At 34.7% G+C, this 16,570-nt stretch overlaps 1 protein-coding gene across 2 annotated transcripts in view; it reads right to left on the bottom strand.

Annotated features, from left to right (window-relative positions):
• The window catches only part of LOC137616447 (muscle M-line assembly protein unc-89-like), a 185,177-nt gene that overhangs the window by 95,989 nt on the left and 72,618 nt on the right, over positions 1 to 16,570 (bottom strand). Inside the window, exon 1 of one of the 2 annotated variants that reach the window (XM_068346201.1) lies at positions 2,379 to 2,506. The exons of the other annotated variant lie outside the window; for it this stretch is intronic. The gene's annotated coding sequence lies outside the window, so the exon portion shown is untranslated. Of the gene's footprint in view, positions 1 to 2,378; positions 2,507 to 16,570 lie in introns of those variants that run through there. 2 annotated transcript variants of the gene reach the window in all.

Here is a 16,570-nt window from a genome sequence, read left to right on the forward strand (position 1 = left end):
TACTACTACTACTACTACTACTAATAATAATAATAATAATAATAATAATAATGATGATAATAGTAATAATAATAATAATAATAATAATAATAATAATAGTGAAATCACACTGTATTTTGTAAAATCCGAACAAATATAATTTGTCATCACCGATATTCCACATATTTGCTGACAAAGCAAAACATTTCGGATTATTTTTTTTTCGTTTTTAAAGCTTTTTTATTCCTGTGACGCCCCATATGTAATTTATCATCATCATCATCATCATCTCTTACGCCTATTGACGCAATGGGTCTCATTGAGGGTTCCTTGGCTAAATTCACCAAAGGATAGCCAGTTCCTTGTGATGCGCAGTGCCTATCTAACTAAAGCAAGTGACCCGTGCCGGCCCATACTAATTCCAGTAAGATCATACGCTTATATAACCGTTGGCAAATATGTATTGCTAAGATATACCGTCTATCACAGTAAAAAAAAATATACTTAATCGAGGTAAAAGAAGTTAAGTGCTCCGAAAAAGAATGCTACTTATTGAGAGAGAGAGAGAGAGAGAGAGAGAGAGAGAGAGAGAGAGAGAGAGAGAGAGAGAGAGAGAGAGAGAGAGAGTTTAACAAGTGGGAATTCTTTTCCTTACTTTCAAGAGGATTAAATTGTGTTCGAGCAATGAAATAATAATAATAATAATAATAATAATAATAATAATAATAATAACTAGAAAAGCACTCTGAGAGTGCAGACCTCCACCACGGACGCTTATTTCTCGAAACCAGAATGCCTTTCCCTGGATCAATTAACTATTTCCCGCTCTTTACATAATTCTAAAATCCCTGCAAGTTTCATTACCTTACGATTTAAATTGTGGCCGTATGGTTGATGACTGGAATTTGACCTTTTGCTTGACCTTGACCTTAACCTTGACCTTCACATGTATTATTTAGCGTGGATTTTCATACACTCAATTATGAACCAAGTTTGAAGTCTATGTGACAAAGATGTTCAAACTTATGGCTGATTACATGAATTGGACATTTTGCTTGACTGTGACCTTGACCTTTGACCTTAACCTTCCAAAATCTAATTATTCCCAACTTTTTACACAACAATTAATCTATGGTAGTTTCATTAATCTACGATTAAAATTGTGGCCAGGAAGCTGTTCACAAACAAACACACACACGCACACAAAGAAACACCCTCTGTAAAACATAACCTCCTTCCAACTTCGTTGGCGGAGGTAATAATAATAATAATAATAATAATAATAATAATAATAATAATAATAATAATAATAATATCAATTATAGATATGTCAGTAATATAGCAGGTTTAAGATATCTTATGAAATTATTTATGTCCTTCGTGGTTGTCACATATTGGACTGCAGTACTGCATAGCATAGAGAAGGCGGACTGTTTAAGCTAAAGAATGGGCAGGGGAAAGATCCAATTCAATATTAAAGAACAGTTGAACACACTTCTTTCATTACAAGAATATATGCGAGGTCTGTTCATAAAGGCAAAATGAACATGATACTCAATATATGAGATGACCTTTCGAATGAAACCAGAGAACAACAGAAACAAGAATTGGTTAACAATAATGAATAATGGTTGGATGGCATCACCGGCGAAATTTCCTAGAGGATTCAATACTTTGTGTTTCTCCCTCGATTTACATATGCTCAATTTTCACGAGTTTATATATATATATATATATATATATATATATATATATATATTCCCATTGGGATCGAATCCTAGTCTCTCCAAATGAAAGGCAAGCTAGTTATCAATCATTCCACCAAATATGACAAAGGTTATACAGTAGTGCTAAATGAATTTTAACCTTGTTAGTGCTAGCACAGGCCACAGCCTTACATACCAGCGAGTTATGCCCATAATCCATATCCCGGGTAAGTTGTGTAAAACTCGCATGTATGCTAGACTATGGTCTCACCAAGTAAACACTTGAATCTGGTTAGCACTTATGTTCCAGGGTCTTTCTGCACGTCTTCTGGTACCATGATTAATAGTTATCTTCCTTACGTTGGAGGAGAGGTTCGATATCAGTGTGAGATAGATTCTTTTTCCTTTAACACGATATTATGTTGATTTTCATCATGTCTGTGTATATCTGTCTGTCTGTGTGAATTGGTTTTCCATAGTTCACCTCCTAAAATCGTTTGCAGAAAAGTTCTGTTTAGGCCAAGTAAGCAGCCCTTAAAGTAAAAAGTAAACCTAAGTACCGAACGATGAGCATATTCTTTCCTTCAGTTATCGCTACCTAGAACTGAAAAAAATCACGCAAGAAAAGAAAGAAAAAGAAAAAAAATGTAGCCTACAAAGTCAATAAACCCATTGATTTGTCTCAACTCTTACCTTTATGAAAGTAACCATTTCACTAGATCTTCAGATACATCAGATCAATTGTGGATTTCTTGTTTCTTTACCAACGGACGGATATTTAATGGAGCACGATTAAAATTTCACATTTGATTAGCAACATTGTTTTCGTCGTTTACGATGGCGGTACCAACACCTCGTTTACAGTACAGTTATGGGTCTGTTTGTTTGGAGTAGAATAAATTTGAAATATATTTAAGGTGATTTATTGATGATATTAGCCTATTTAGTAAAACAAAATATATTATTGATGTAAATTACAATTCAGATTTTAACTGAAAATAAATTCCAAGACAAGTGAAATTATTGAAAAGATCTAGCGTTCAAAACGTTTTACAGAACACACCCAACACTTCCTCAACTTTAAACATTGACTTGTCTTGTTTGCTTAAACTTTGCTTACAAGTTACAAAGCTTGCGGAGTTGCGATTCGCCCCTTGTAAAGTGACTAGTGAGTTTCTTTAGATATTTTAGACCTTCGTGGGTAACGAGAATATATTGAAATGAGTATTTTAATAACTCAATGAATAATATGCATAATACGATTTCTAAGAAAGCTAGTTCTGGCTCCATGACTGGGCGAAAACTACTATATTTAGTGTCAACCCAACCAGCCTTCTGTAGTTTACCAAATCTGCAATTAACATGTTCGGGAAATTGGGACTAAAGTAAGTATTATTTAACAATTAATATAATTTAGAATATATGTAAACGAGTTTAGTGAATATTGTGTGTTAGTATACATGTAATTCTAGAATTAGGATCTAATATTTGCTGTTATTGCCGGTGAACCATTTAATCCATAATAATTTTTGGTTTTATTATAGTTACGGACGGGGAAAACTTAACTTCCTAAAACAATAATTTCCTGTCTAAAAACTCGTTTCCTTAGGAAATGACACTTATTTTTACTGCTAATAGATAAATACCTAGTGAATATATATATATATATATATATATATATATATATATATATATATATATATATATATATATATATATATATCCATCCTCCAATAATGGGTGACCCCCAGTGGGAACCTGGGGTTTTGGGTGTGGGAAAACATACTGGGAAAACTGTATATAATGGTAAAACCAACCTTTTCTTCTCTATACATTATTTTCTTGGACGTATTATTATTATCATTACTAGCCAAGCTACAACCCTAGTTGGAAAAGCAAGATGCTATTCATAACCGCGGGCTGACGTCATCGATCACGTGACCGCTAGCGCGAATCAAGCGAAGTGAAAACAAACCAGAGAAATGGCTTACGATTACGTTAATTCTTTGGATGGAGCTGCTAAAACACGTTACAATATAAAGTTGAATGCTTCAGGTGAGTAATAAGATATAAAATACAACTGTTCTAACTTCTAGCGACACTTGCAAGTTAAAAATGATGATAACAATAATTATTTTGAACTGTTTACAGCACACAAGTGTAAGGTGTATTACTGCTGGCCTCATAAACTAATCGCCTTCTCTTGTCATTTCGCTCATACCTCTCAAGTTGTCGTTTGGCTTTGGCATCGCTGTCTTTCTTGAAAGGCAGTATGCATGGGATGTAGTCTGGGTGTTCTTTCTCAGTCATGTTGGGTTTACCTGTATTTTGCCAATTTAATATAAATTCATAATGAATACCAATAGACATACTGTTGGAACACCAACCACCAGAATGTTAAATTATATTAAAATATGTTAAATTTCATAAATACCTGAGATAAAGTGTTCACTACAAATAACCCGACTCTGGTGGGGACCATTTGTGTCCATTTGGATTCATTTGCTGGCATGCTGCAAGCCACTTATCCCTCCTATCCGGGCTTCTGCTACAACTGGGGAACTTGTAAAAATGCAACATCTTTCCTTGCATCCTATTGTGATTCTTGCAGTTGAAAATAACACATGATGAAGGCATAATGGCGAATAATTTAGCTTTAACTGACGACCGTTCATGCAGCACCACGTTAAAGTGTGGTTTGTTTTCACTGCCTCACGTGCGGGAAGTCACGTGACTGCTCAGTTACCCGGATGGGCCGCGGTTATCAATAAGTCCAAGGGCTCCAGTAGGGAAAAATAGCCCAGTAAGGAAAGGAAATAAGGAAATAAATAAATGATGAAAATAAACTAACAATAAATCATTCTAAAAACAGTAACAAAGTCAAAACAGATATGTCCTATATAAACTATTAACAACATCAAAAACAGGTATATCATATATAAACTATAAAAAGACTCATGTCAGCCTGGTCAACATAAAAACATTTGCTCCAACTTTGAACTTTTGAAGTTCTACTGATTCAACTACCCAATTAGGAAGATCATTCCACAACTTGGTAACAGCTGGAATAAAACTTCTAGAATACTGTGTAGTATTGAACCTCATGATGGAGAAGGCCTGGCTATTAGAATTAACTGCCTGCCTAGTATTACGAACAGGAGAGAATTGTCCAGGGAGATCTGAATGTAAAGGATGGTCAGAGTTATGAAAAATCTTATGCAACATGCATAATGAACTAATTGTATGACAGTGTCAAAGATTAATATCTAGATCAGGAATAAGAAATTTAATAGACCGTAAGTTTCTGTCCAACAAATTAAGATGAGAATCAGCAGCTGAACACCAGACAGGAGAACAATACTCAAAACAGGGTAGAATGAAAAAATTAAAACACTTCTTCAGAATAAATTGATCACTGAAAATCTTGTAAGAATTTCTCAATAAGCCAATTTTTTGTGCAATTGAAGAAGACACAGACCTAATGTGTTTCTCAAAAGTAAATTTGCTGTCAAGAATCACACCTAAAATTTTAAAAGAGTCATACAAATCTAAAGAAACATTATCAATACTGAGATCCGGATGTTGAGGAGCCACCGTCCTTGACCTACTTACAATCATACTTTGAGTTTTATTAGGATTCAGCTTCATACCCCATAATTTGCACCATGTACTAATTTTAGCTAAATCTCTATTAAGGGATTCACCAACCCCAGATCTATATTCAGAGGATGGAATTGATGCAAAGAGAGTAGCATCATCTGCATATGCAACAAGCTTGTTTTCTAGGCCAAACCACATGTCATGTGTATATAGTATGAAAAGTAATGGGCCAAGAACACTACCCTGTGGAACACCGGATATCACATTCCTATACTCACTATGGTGCCCATCAGCAACAACTCTTTGAGATCTATTCAAGTATTCTACTTGAACTGACCCATCTTATACTGTATGTACCCATTCTTTTATAGAATACCCACATGGACATATTACGTTTTACCCAAGGATTACTCGTTTTCTTATAAACCCTCCTCATTTTTACCCGTGACATTCAAGTATTCTACTTGATCTGACCCTTCTTTTACTGTATGTACCCATTCTTTTATATAATACCCATACGGGCATATTACGTTTTACCCAAGGATTACTCGTTTTCTTAAAAACCCTCCTCATTTTTATCCGCGACAGTCAATTATTTTGACCTGCGTCATTCAATTATTCTACTTGATCTGACCCTTCTTATACTGTATGTACCCATTCTTTTATATAATACCCACACGGATATATTACCTTTTACCCAAGGATTACTCGTTTTCTTATAAACTCTCCTAATTTTTACCTGCGACATTCAAGTATTCTACTTGATCTGACCCATCCAATACCGTACGCACCCATTCTTTTATGCAATACCCCCATGGACATGTTACGTTTTACCCAACCTATTCTTCTAATACTGTATGTTTATGCAATACCCACGGTGACATATTATTTTTTACCCAAGTCATTCAAGTATGCTACGAGACTTGACCCACTAATATCTTGTCATGTATTCGTTGATGCAATACCGACATTTATATTTCTCTTTGTTTCCAATCCATACCCCTTTCAAATGCTTTTTCTCTTATTATAACTTTTCAATTTATTACCATAAAAAAATATTATTCCCTTCATTTTATCTACTATTTTTTTGTCATACCTATTGGTATTGCCTTATCACATCCAGTTTCCACATGCAAGTTCATTCAAGTTTACTTTATAGATTCTGTGCTGTTTCCGTTAACCAATCATATACTCATACGTATGGAAAGTTGCCACAGGGGCCGGTTAATATTTCCCCACTCCCATTTCTTATACTTCAAGTATTTGCATCAGTCCCTTCTTAAGCCTTTTTACGTGTTAAGCTTATGTCAGTGACTGTTTTGGATGTTTACGTGTACTATTATGGAACTTCCTATAGAAACATGTAATGGTTGTAGTTGTCCGTACCTAGAAGCCACATGGAAGTTTCAAGGAAATTACCCCCATGATCCCCAGCCTTCAACGCCCCGATCATAAAGTAAGTCATTATTTTTACGTTTAATTATCTGGATAGCAAATGCAGTTCGTTATTAAAGTTATATTGATGTTAGCGTGCGCAGCTCAACATTACGGCTTGCCAGTACATATGGAGTTTGATATTTTTATTTTTCGCCGAGCTAAGAGAGTCCATGGCTGAACAAAAACCATTAGATTTAGGGTAAAACATTGCTGTTAGCGTGCACAGCCGCTTGCCTGTACATACAGATTTTGATGTTTTTATTTTTCTGCTAGCGAAGCGAGCGCACGTCGAAGCAAGAACCATTAGATTTAGGTTAAATCATTTTGAACAGAAAATATATGTTTTCCTGTAGTAAATACTGTGATTTCCCAGAATTTTTCTTCATTTCAATTACCAGTTTTAGTGAGTGTGTAGTGGGGGAATGAAGAAGTCAAACTGGTTGTTTTGTTTGTTTGCTGTTGACATGAAGGTCAGATTCGGTTAAATCAAGTTATTTACTACAGGAAAGCATATATTTTCTGTTCAAAATGTTTCTCCGACCTTAAATATAATAATCACCCAGTTTTTATCCATTTTTTCGAATTAAGAGCTCCAATATGAAACATTTATTTGGATGATTGGAGTAAGGAGCAAACACCAGAAACATGGGTACAAACTATAGTAGGCTAACCTAACCAGTTGGTAGCGCATCAGGTTACAGTGCCTATATTTCATAACCTAGCCTGCAACAGAATTTCCTAATCCATGCATTACCTAGACCTAACCTAAGATAGAAGATCCAAATCTTTCATTACCCTGACCTGAAATTGGACTGAAGATTTGGTAAAATTATAGAACAAAACGGGAGTACATTGCATGAAAAAAAACTTTTTCTACTGTAGATAATGTGCTTTCAACGAATTTCATTATTATTTCCACCACAAATAAGCTGGTCTCCCATTATACCATCCCATTTCCCGATGGACACAGGTGGGAACCTGGGACTTTGGATGGGCGAAAACAGGGAAAAACGTGATTGTTTAACATTTTTAGAGATTTGTATAAGGCCACAGAACCTAACAAACCCACCTAACCTAACCTAGTAGTTCCTAGGTCACAGACCTAGCCGGAGTGCCAAGGCCCCAGAAACCCACCTTCCCAGGTCATATGCCTTCCTAGGTCACATACCTAGCTGGGGACAAGCCCCCCATAACCCCCTTCCTAAGTCACAAACCTACCCAGGTCGCAGACGTGCTATATATTATTTCCATTAGCTCTAATATATGGTGACTATACTGTCCTTTATTCAATAATTCTAAATGAATCACTCAATGCCAGGCAGTTAGTCATGGCATGTTACTCTGTTCTTCAAAGGACTTCATTGATTTATCCTCTGCATACCATCTCACCATTCAAGGTTTGAATCCATTCAACAGTGCTTTGTACACCATATGTCATTTCTTTATTTATGATAAGATAAGAAGTGTATTTTATTTCTAGTTTTCCATATAATGTGGAGCTATTTTCTTCCAATATATAAAATAGGCTCTGCAAATGGACAGTTACCAACATATTGCCAGGATGCAGAACGTAACTTAACATTGGTTACATGTTACCATATTATCACAGAGGGATGTTCAAGCTATTGTATCTTATTTGCTTCCCTGTCTACATTCTTTGGAATTATGATAAAGATAAGTTTCCGCATACAGTATTCCGAACTCAACCCGTGATGTAATTAGTACAGTATACTACATTTTATTTTGTTTATTTGGGGTGTTAGTTTGGCAGAACTTTAAATTCATTTACCTACAATTACTGTACTCTATATTTGACCAATACAGTACTACTTAATGTTCATAAAATCTTGATATTTCAAAAGCATATTAAAAATCTCATAAATGATGCTGCTTTAATACAAATTTATGCTAAAATTTCTGTGTGTACTTTGAGATGATGTATCACTCCAGAGAAAAAACTGATTTACATTGCAGTATTTCTAAGTATACTGGTGCTCAAAATACTGATTATAGTATTTGGAAATGTAGGCATAGCCTATACAGTATGACAAATTTGTCATTCATTTGTCATGTACATGCTTGTTTCGTATTGTACTGTATATGCTTATTTTGTCATACACATGCTTGGTTCGTCTTGCACTTGCTTTTTATCACATTACAACTGCTGACTAACGTAATCGTGTTTCCATAAGGAGCCCATTGTATTAAGGTCATGTTAGATTTGGGGAGCCCAGAGATAACCCAACCTCTTGTCGATAGCAGTGATGAGGACAGCAAATAACAAAGTTATATGCAAGTACTACTTTTTTTGCTTGGTAAAGTTAGGCTGGGTCATCCTAGATAGCCTTTCGTTTCGTAACATTACGATACGGTAATTTGCTTCAAGTCTCTTTGATTTTATGCATTGAGGTTAGGTTGTCCCTCCTCATCGGGTAAGTTATGGTTTTGTGTTACAAGCAAGGTAGGTTAGGAAAGACTATTGCACTGAGGGTTTGGAAATATGACGGAACCAGTTGCTCTGCTAAATGAGGGTATGAAACTCTGGCATGATATAAATCAAATTGACTTTTAGGTAATCATGTAATGACCATATTAGTAGAGTACGTATGTGTTCGCGTCATCATCTTGAATATTTTGTGAGAATTGTTGTAGTTTCACCTTAATAGCTTAGCTGGTTTAGTCAATGCTAGAATGGGCTAGGCCATCATTGTCATCATGTCACTAGTTTTTGTTTCAAGCTCCACCATTCAAATCACCTGTGGCCCCTCCTTCAAGCATTTAAGATTTGCTACTTTTTTTATTTTTGAAATTTTTATTCTTGAATCATGGTGCTATTACCAGTATTGTTACTATTGTGAAGTGCATTGTAGTTATTTTTGTGATAGCCAAAGTAATTGGATTTTCTTGAATGCAATAATGTAAAGCTTTGCAACAGTACACAACTACTTTGCAATCTGCTCTTATTCCTATATCCTTAGTTGTTTAGGGTAAGGAAGTTTATTCCATTGTGTCATGCCATTTGGCCCATGCTTTCTGATTCTGGCAATCAATGTAAGAAATATTTTAAATGTACTATTATATATTTAGTTATTCAGTATAAAGGATCTAGGGGCAAACAACACTGAATCAACTAAATGTTTCTTTTTGAAATACCCATAAAGGTATGTTAGTAAGTACTGATGATTCGTGTTACCAGGATTTTTACACATAGGTAAGGTAGCTTAAGCTAATTTATTGAAAAAAAGGGAGTTTTCGTTTATAATATTGCAACTTTGGTGAACACTGAACAGTAATCAGAAAATGAAAATTAACTAAAGTTTATAGTTAATAGACAATATATGGTTGTCAGTGTCGTAGCATAGGTTTTCAATATTCATAAATGCAGGCAAGCATATATTTTTTTTACACAGTTATTGTGTAGTTCACTTCCTAATTATTGTAGTAGTTATTAGAATTACTATTTCATAGCCTAGCATACACTATACGTACTATACTATACATTTCTGTGGTAGGTTGGCCTGGGCACCAGCCACGCGTTGAGATACTACCGCTAGAGAGTTATGGGGTTCTTTGACGGGCCAGACAGTACTACAGTACATTGGATCCTTCGCTCTGGTTACGGTTCACTTTCCTTTTGCCTACACATACACTGAATAGTCTGGCCTATTCTTTACATAGTCTCCTCTCTCCTCATACACCTGACAACACTGAAATTACTAAACAATTCTTCTTCTCTCAAGGGGTTAACTATTGCTCCATAATTGTTCAATGGCTACTTTCCTCTTGTTAAGGGTAGAAGAGAGACTTTAGCTATTGTAAGCATCTTTTATGGGAGAAGGAAACTCCAGATCCAAAATCAAACCATTGTTCTCTAGTCTTGGGTAGTGTCATAGCCTCTGTATCATGGTCTTCCACTGTCTTGAGTTAGAGTTCTCTTGCTTGAGGGTACATTCGGGCACACTGTTCTATCTGATTTCTCCTCTTGTTTTTTTAAAGTTTATGTAGGTTATATAGGGATCATTTATTTTAATGTTACTGTTCTGGAAATATTTTTTTCCTTGTTTCCTTTCCTCACTGGCCTATTTTCCCTGTTGGGGCCCAATGGGCTTATAGCTTCCTGCTTTTCATCTAGGGTTGTAGCTTAGCAAGTAGTAATAATAATAATGCGTGCATGCTCAGCCAACCTAATCTAGGCTGTGGCGTTTGTGCAAGACTTCCTAGTTAGCAAGCAGGCTTATTTACATGTTGAAAATACAGTTTACTTGGAAAAAGATTTGTGTTATTTATAAGACTTTGTGATTGATAGCTTAGCATTACTAAAGTTACGTTTTTATTGATATCCTAACTTGCAGTAATCTTAAGCTATAAATGTAGGTGCCAATCTAAACCATACTTTGCAAATCCAGATATGTTGCTATCCCAATCCGTCTAGATTATTTAGAATTCACACACACACACACACACATATATATATATATATATATATATATATATATATATATATATATATATATATATATATATATATGTATATATATATGTATATATACATATATATATATATATATATATATATGTATATATACATATATATATATATATATATATATATATGTGTGTGTGTGTGTGTGTGTGTCTGTCTGTCTGTCTGTCTGTGTGTGTGTATGTCTATATTCTGAAAAGAAGTGTTAAAAGCAGGCAGAAATTCTCAAGGAGAAAAGATGACGATGATGACGGTAAGTGACTTGTAGCTCATAAGAAATGCCTCCCCTCTACAACATCAGTTCTGTTTGTGGAACCTCGACATGCTATCATTTTACGTTAATATTCCGTCGATTTCATTAGCTTCCTTGCTGCTGCTAACTTTGGATACTGACGCTTAGCCAGAAGGTTGGTCTAGACATATCTTGATTATTATTTTTCCTTTTAATGTACAGTATATTTTATCTTATTTTTTTTTTCATCGATTCCTTTACGTTTTTATTTTCTATGGTCGGATCTTGTCTTTTGTTCGTAGATGTTTTATAATCGAATAATGGGATTTAGGCTTTAGATAAAGCAATGTGTGTTTAATTGGCTTATGTAAGTCAGTACCGTAAACTTGTTTCTAGTTTATTACAATTTCGCGTGGTAGAACAATAGGATCTTGCTCTGGTTGTGCTTAACCAATTATTAATAAAATGTTTTATTATAGGTTTAATTTCTTTGCCTAATTATCTACTGTAGAAGACTGTTTTTAATGAATTTTTATACAATTCAGTATGGTTAAAATAGTGCGTCGGTTTTCTCTTCGATTAAAATTCTAAGGGTTCAGTGTTAATACATTTGAAAGTTCTGATCACAGAGTCGGTACACAAGTCCTTTCCTTCTCAAACTCAACCTATCCTAATTTAGATTTACCTTTTATTTTAGTCAGAAGGCAGTAACACTGATAGCACGTATGCTTTCAAGAATAATGGGAGATAGATGAAATGACCCGAAAAGAAGCTATAGCCACATTATCAACAGTATCTGCCATCCCTCACATATTTCCTCTTATTTTTTTTTTTGTGAGAAATTAGTTAAATCGAGCTGATAGATAAAAGTACATGGAGGATTATTAGCCGTCGGATATTGTCATTTGGTGCTGTCAGTTGTTCTTGTTAAGTGATAAGTTTTTATTAGTTCTTTTCAAAGGTATGAATATTATTCATGAATGGCAGTGTCAAGGGACAGTTACAGTGCCATAGAATCTGACCATATACACATGTGATAGGGGGGCTTGGGCGCTAATCACCCTAGCGAGAGCCAGGGAGGGTGGCCGGCCAGACAATGGCTATAGATCTCCCGGCAGGTAGAATTACAGGCTCCCTCAAACTCACGATACGTGGCTCTCAATCGTGAGAGCCACTACACAAAATTATAGAGCTTGCCCTGGTCTCGAAACCCAGTCCAGCAGATCGCCAGTCAGGGACGTTTCCAATACACTACTACAACCTTGAAATATGTATTATGCTATGACAACAACTAGAACTTGAGTGAACTTTGCTCTTAATAGGTGGAAGTGTGTGACGTCGACTTACCTATCCTTTGAGTAGTCTTTACTTGAGATTGAATTAGGGATTATAGAGAAAAAGTAGGGATCACAAGGCGTTGTTATAGAGGGCTCCCATGACTTCCTTGTCCATTTAATGTGCACTGCTGTCTTTTCGGCCATAATGGTGTCAGCACTTGTACAACCAATCTTGTTTAGACTCGAATGGTTTTTCTTTTGCGGTGAGTTACCGCACACATTTTCACAAATCTTTAAATTTTATTATATATTTTAATTCAAGTAATTAGATATGATTGTATCATATTTACACAACACTGGAATAAATGAATCTGGTATATCATTAAATCGGTGTCTGAATCGCCGTAATGCTGTTTCCCTAGGCCTAGGGCACAGACTTCTAAATTCAAAGACAATTGGTGCTTCTGTTATGTTAGTGGATTATCATTTATCATTAATTAGGTAAGTGTTAGATATCTCATTTCTTATTTTCAATTTCCGCTTTTTTTCGGAGATTTTTTTTTTTTTTTTTTTTTTTTTTCTTTTTTTATATAGAATAAGCATTTTACCTTGGTTATGTCATAGGCTTTTTATCTTGGTTATGTCATAGGCATTTTTAAAACACTTACATTTAATGTGTAAATTTCGTTAGCATGAATGTTTAGTGCCTTTAAAACGTACTTCGTGTTAATTAATTTATCTTGTTCAAGCGTTTTTTTATTGACACTAAATCTCTCTCTCTCTCTCTCTCTCTCTCTCTCTCTCTCTCTCTCTCTCTCTCATGGATTGATATCCGATAAACAAATAAAATGGACAGGTTGCGGTGGCCTATTGGAAACGTCCCTGCTTGGTAATCTGCTGGACTGGGGTTCGAACCGCGCTTAAACAATAGTTTCTAGTAGTGTATGCAACATTACCATCCTTGCGAACTAAGGATGGGAGGGTTTTGGGAGCCTATATGTCTACTTGCTGAGTCATCAGCAGCCATTGCCTGGCCCTTCCTGGGTGGGGAAGGGGTTTGGGTGCATATATGGTCAGCTTGTAGAGAATGGTCAATGGTCTGCCATTCATGAGCGACATTTAAATCTTTAAAAGTCTTAGAATTTGGCGTTTCAGAGCAACCAATTCTCACAAAGAAACGCGTAATTTAATCTTCGTGAGGCGTCAGAATCTGTAGTGGAGAAATACCAGCTAAAGGTTACTCTCGATGTTTCTGGGTACATAAATGTCACCGAGTTGTATTGAGGCCATTGCCTTTCCTGAGAATAGACGGGGCCATTGAATTATGCATACTGACCCATTTCTGCTTGAAATTTACTGGAGGAGATTTTGGCCTAATTCTACGTTCTGGGAAAACCCTCTTCATGCTATTTCTCCGAAGTGTTTTATTTTTTATTTTCTATTGGTTGATGAGATGCTGGCTTCGAATTCTTGGAATATAGTCTTGATATATCCTCTCTATTATAACGTATTTCTTGTTTGTGCATTGTATTTCTGGGTTTGGTGCAAGGTGACAAAATTGCTTGATTATTAATTGGAATATTTTTCGTTAATACATTGAATTTCATTATTGCAGGGAAGGTCAACATTTAAATGTCATGAATGTCCCTTTAGAAAGAAAGTGAAAACTTGATATTGATGTAACTGCAATTTTAGAAAAAAAATGTTTCAAGTCCTTGAGATTACGAAAATAGTCTACATTCTTTTCATGCGTTAAGAACAACGATAGTATTTTGAAATAGCATTATCGCCATTTGTAAGAAAAATGCATAAAAGAAGCCATTGACTTCAATAAATCCTTCGAAATACATATATTTATATGTACCATTTTTCATAATGTCACTGAATATCCTCCCGGGTCATATAATCCAAAATCCGCACATTTATTGATTAATTATTAGTACAGTAGAGTATTTTTACGACTTGAAGGTCTGTCAAGTCGCTACTTATGTTGTTGTTCTTGTACTTGGTGTGGACGCTATAATTTTTTGCCTACTCCGGTATTAGCTAATCGATCGTCATGAAAAGTTGTACGTACAATCTATGGATCAGTATCTATCGGTCCTCGGACTTTTTTTTCCAAAACGCTATCCCACTAATTACTAATTAATTAGTTACAATAGCCATCAAAATGACGGATAAATATTTAGATATTCACACAAACACACGCACTCGCTCTCACCAGGGTATGACTACATCGTCTCCCTCTTACCCAAGGGAAGGGAGAGAGCAAGTAGTTATACGTCTGGCAATGCAATGCAGCTCACCATGACAGGAAAGAAATGTATATATATATATATATATATATATATATATATATATATATATATATATATATATATATAATCATCATCATCATCATCATCATCTACACCTATTGACGCAAAGGGCCTCAGTTAGATTCCGTTAGTCATCTCTGTCTTAAGCTTTTAATTCAATACTTTTCCAATCGTCCTGTCATACTTCACGCTTCGTATTCCTCAGCAATGTGTATATATATATATATATATATATGTATATATATATATATATATATATATATATATATATATATATATATGCATTACGTACGAATATTTCAATGAAATTTTATTTTGATTCCTTTTTACGATATGATCCGATTTAGTATATATTATCGCTATGATTAATGTAGCTGTTGCTAATGTCTGTTGATATGTTTATTTTTATTTTCTTTTTTTTTCAAAACGTTTACCGGTAAACCCACTTTGTTTGAAATTGATTGAAAATATGAATAATTTCTTTGTAGTGTCAAGGATGCTTAATATAAAAGAATGATTGATTTTGGAACATAGTCTGAATGATAAAAGAAACTTGGGAGAATGCTGTTATCCTTATTTGGAAAATTGTTTTTGAAAGGAACACATTCTGATTTAATCTATAACAAATACGAAAGCTTTCTTATGTAATAGGAAAAAGGTGGATAAAAATGCAAGCTTTATTAAATACGATTGTATTTTTTCATCATAATTACCTCAATATATGTTATAAGAAAATAGGAAATTGTATAAATGTAACCAAATATTTCTTTTGAGTCGCCTAAATTAAATTTAGCTTTCAATGCTAGCTTTCCATGCACTTCGAAAATAATAGCAAAGAATTTCAGTCCTTAAAATTCAAATTTGCGATAACTCTTGTATGAAGACCGCTTTTCAGTGGTTTCCCTCGATAGATAGACTTTTGCATGAGGCACGCACCAGTCGTAGTTATATTTAACAGGCTTAATTATAGATGATCTTGATTGTCAAGCCTGGTTCTAAGTATAAGTAATCAATTCTCAAAGGAGCCACGAGTACATTTGGAAGCCTGGATGACCTTAAGATATTTGACTTTAATCTAACGAATTAAGTATGTTAAGTCCCGATGAAATGTAATTATTCGGCAGAAAATACAAGGCTCACTATGAAATATGTTGCAATAGTTATTGCGTTGTCTTCCTGAATGGAATGATTTCTAGTTTTTTTTTTTTTTTTTTTTTTTAGTAAATTTCTTGGTCAGGTTACAAACACAAAACAGGTCAGATAATTTTATTATAATTTTCTTGTTTGATGGAATGGAAATAAAGCAGATCAGCCATTAAATGAATAGAATTTGCTTAAAAATCTGTTTCGTATCATGAAATTAGATAATCCTTGAATTCCAAGAGGACAGATTTCATTTTTGTCTGTTCAAGATGGCTTCCCAGACCTCATCGCCGGGTGGCATTCGTCCATTTATTAAAATGGTATTGTTAGATTCTATCGACGTTATACACAGATGGGTACTGATAGCCTTAAATTGATTAATCCAATGGAACTTT

The sequence above is a fragment of the Palaemon carinicauda genome, chromosome 22 (assembly GCF_036898095.1).
Source record: "Palaemon carinicauda isolate YSFRI2023 chromosome 22, ASM3689809v2, whole genome shotgun sequence".
Classification (NCBI taxonomy): Eukaryota; Metazoa; Arthropoda; class Malacostraca; order Decapoda; family Palaemonidae; genus Palaemon; species Palaemon carinicauda.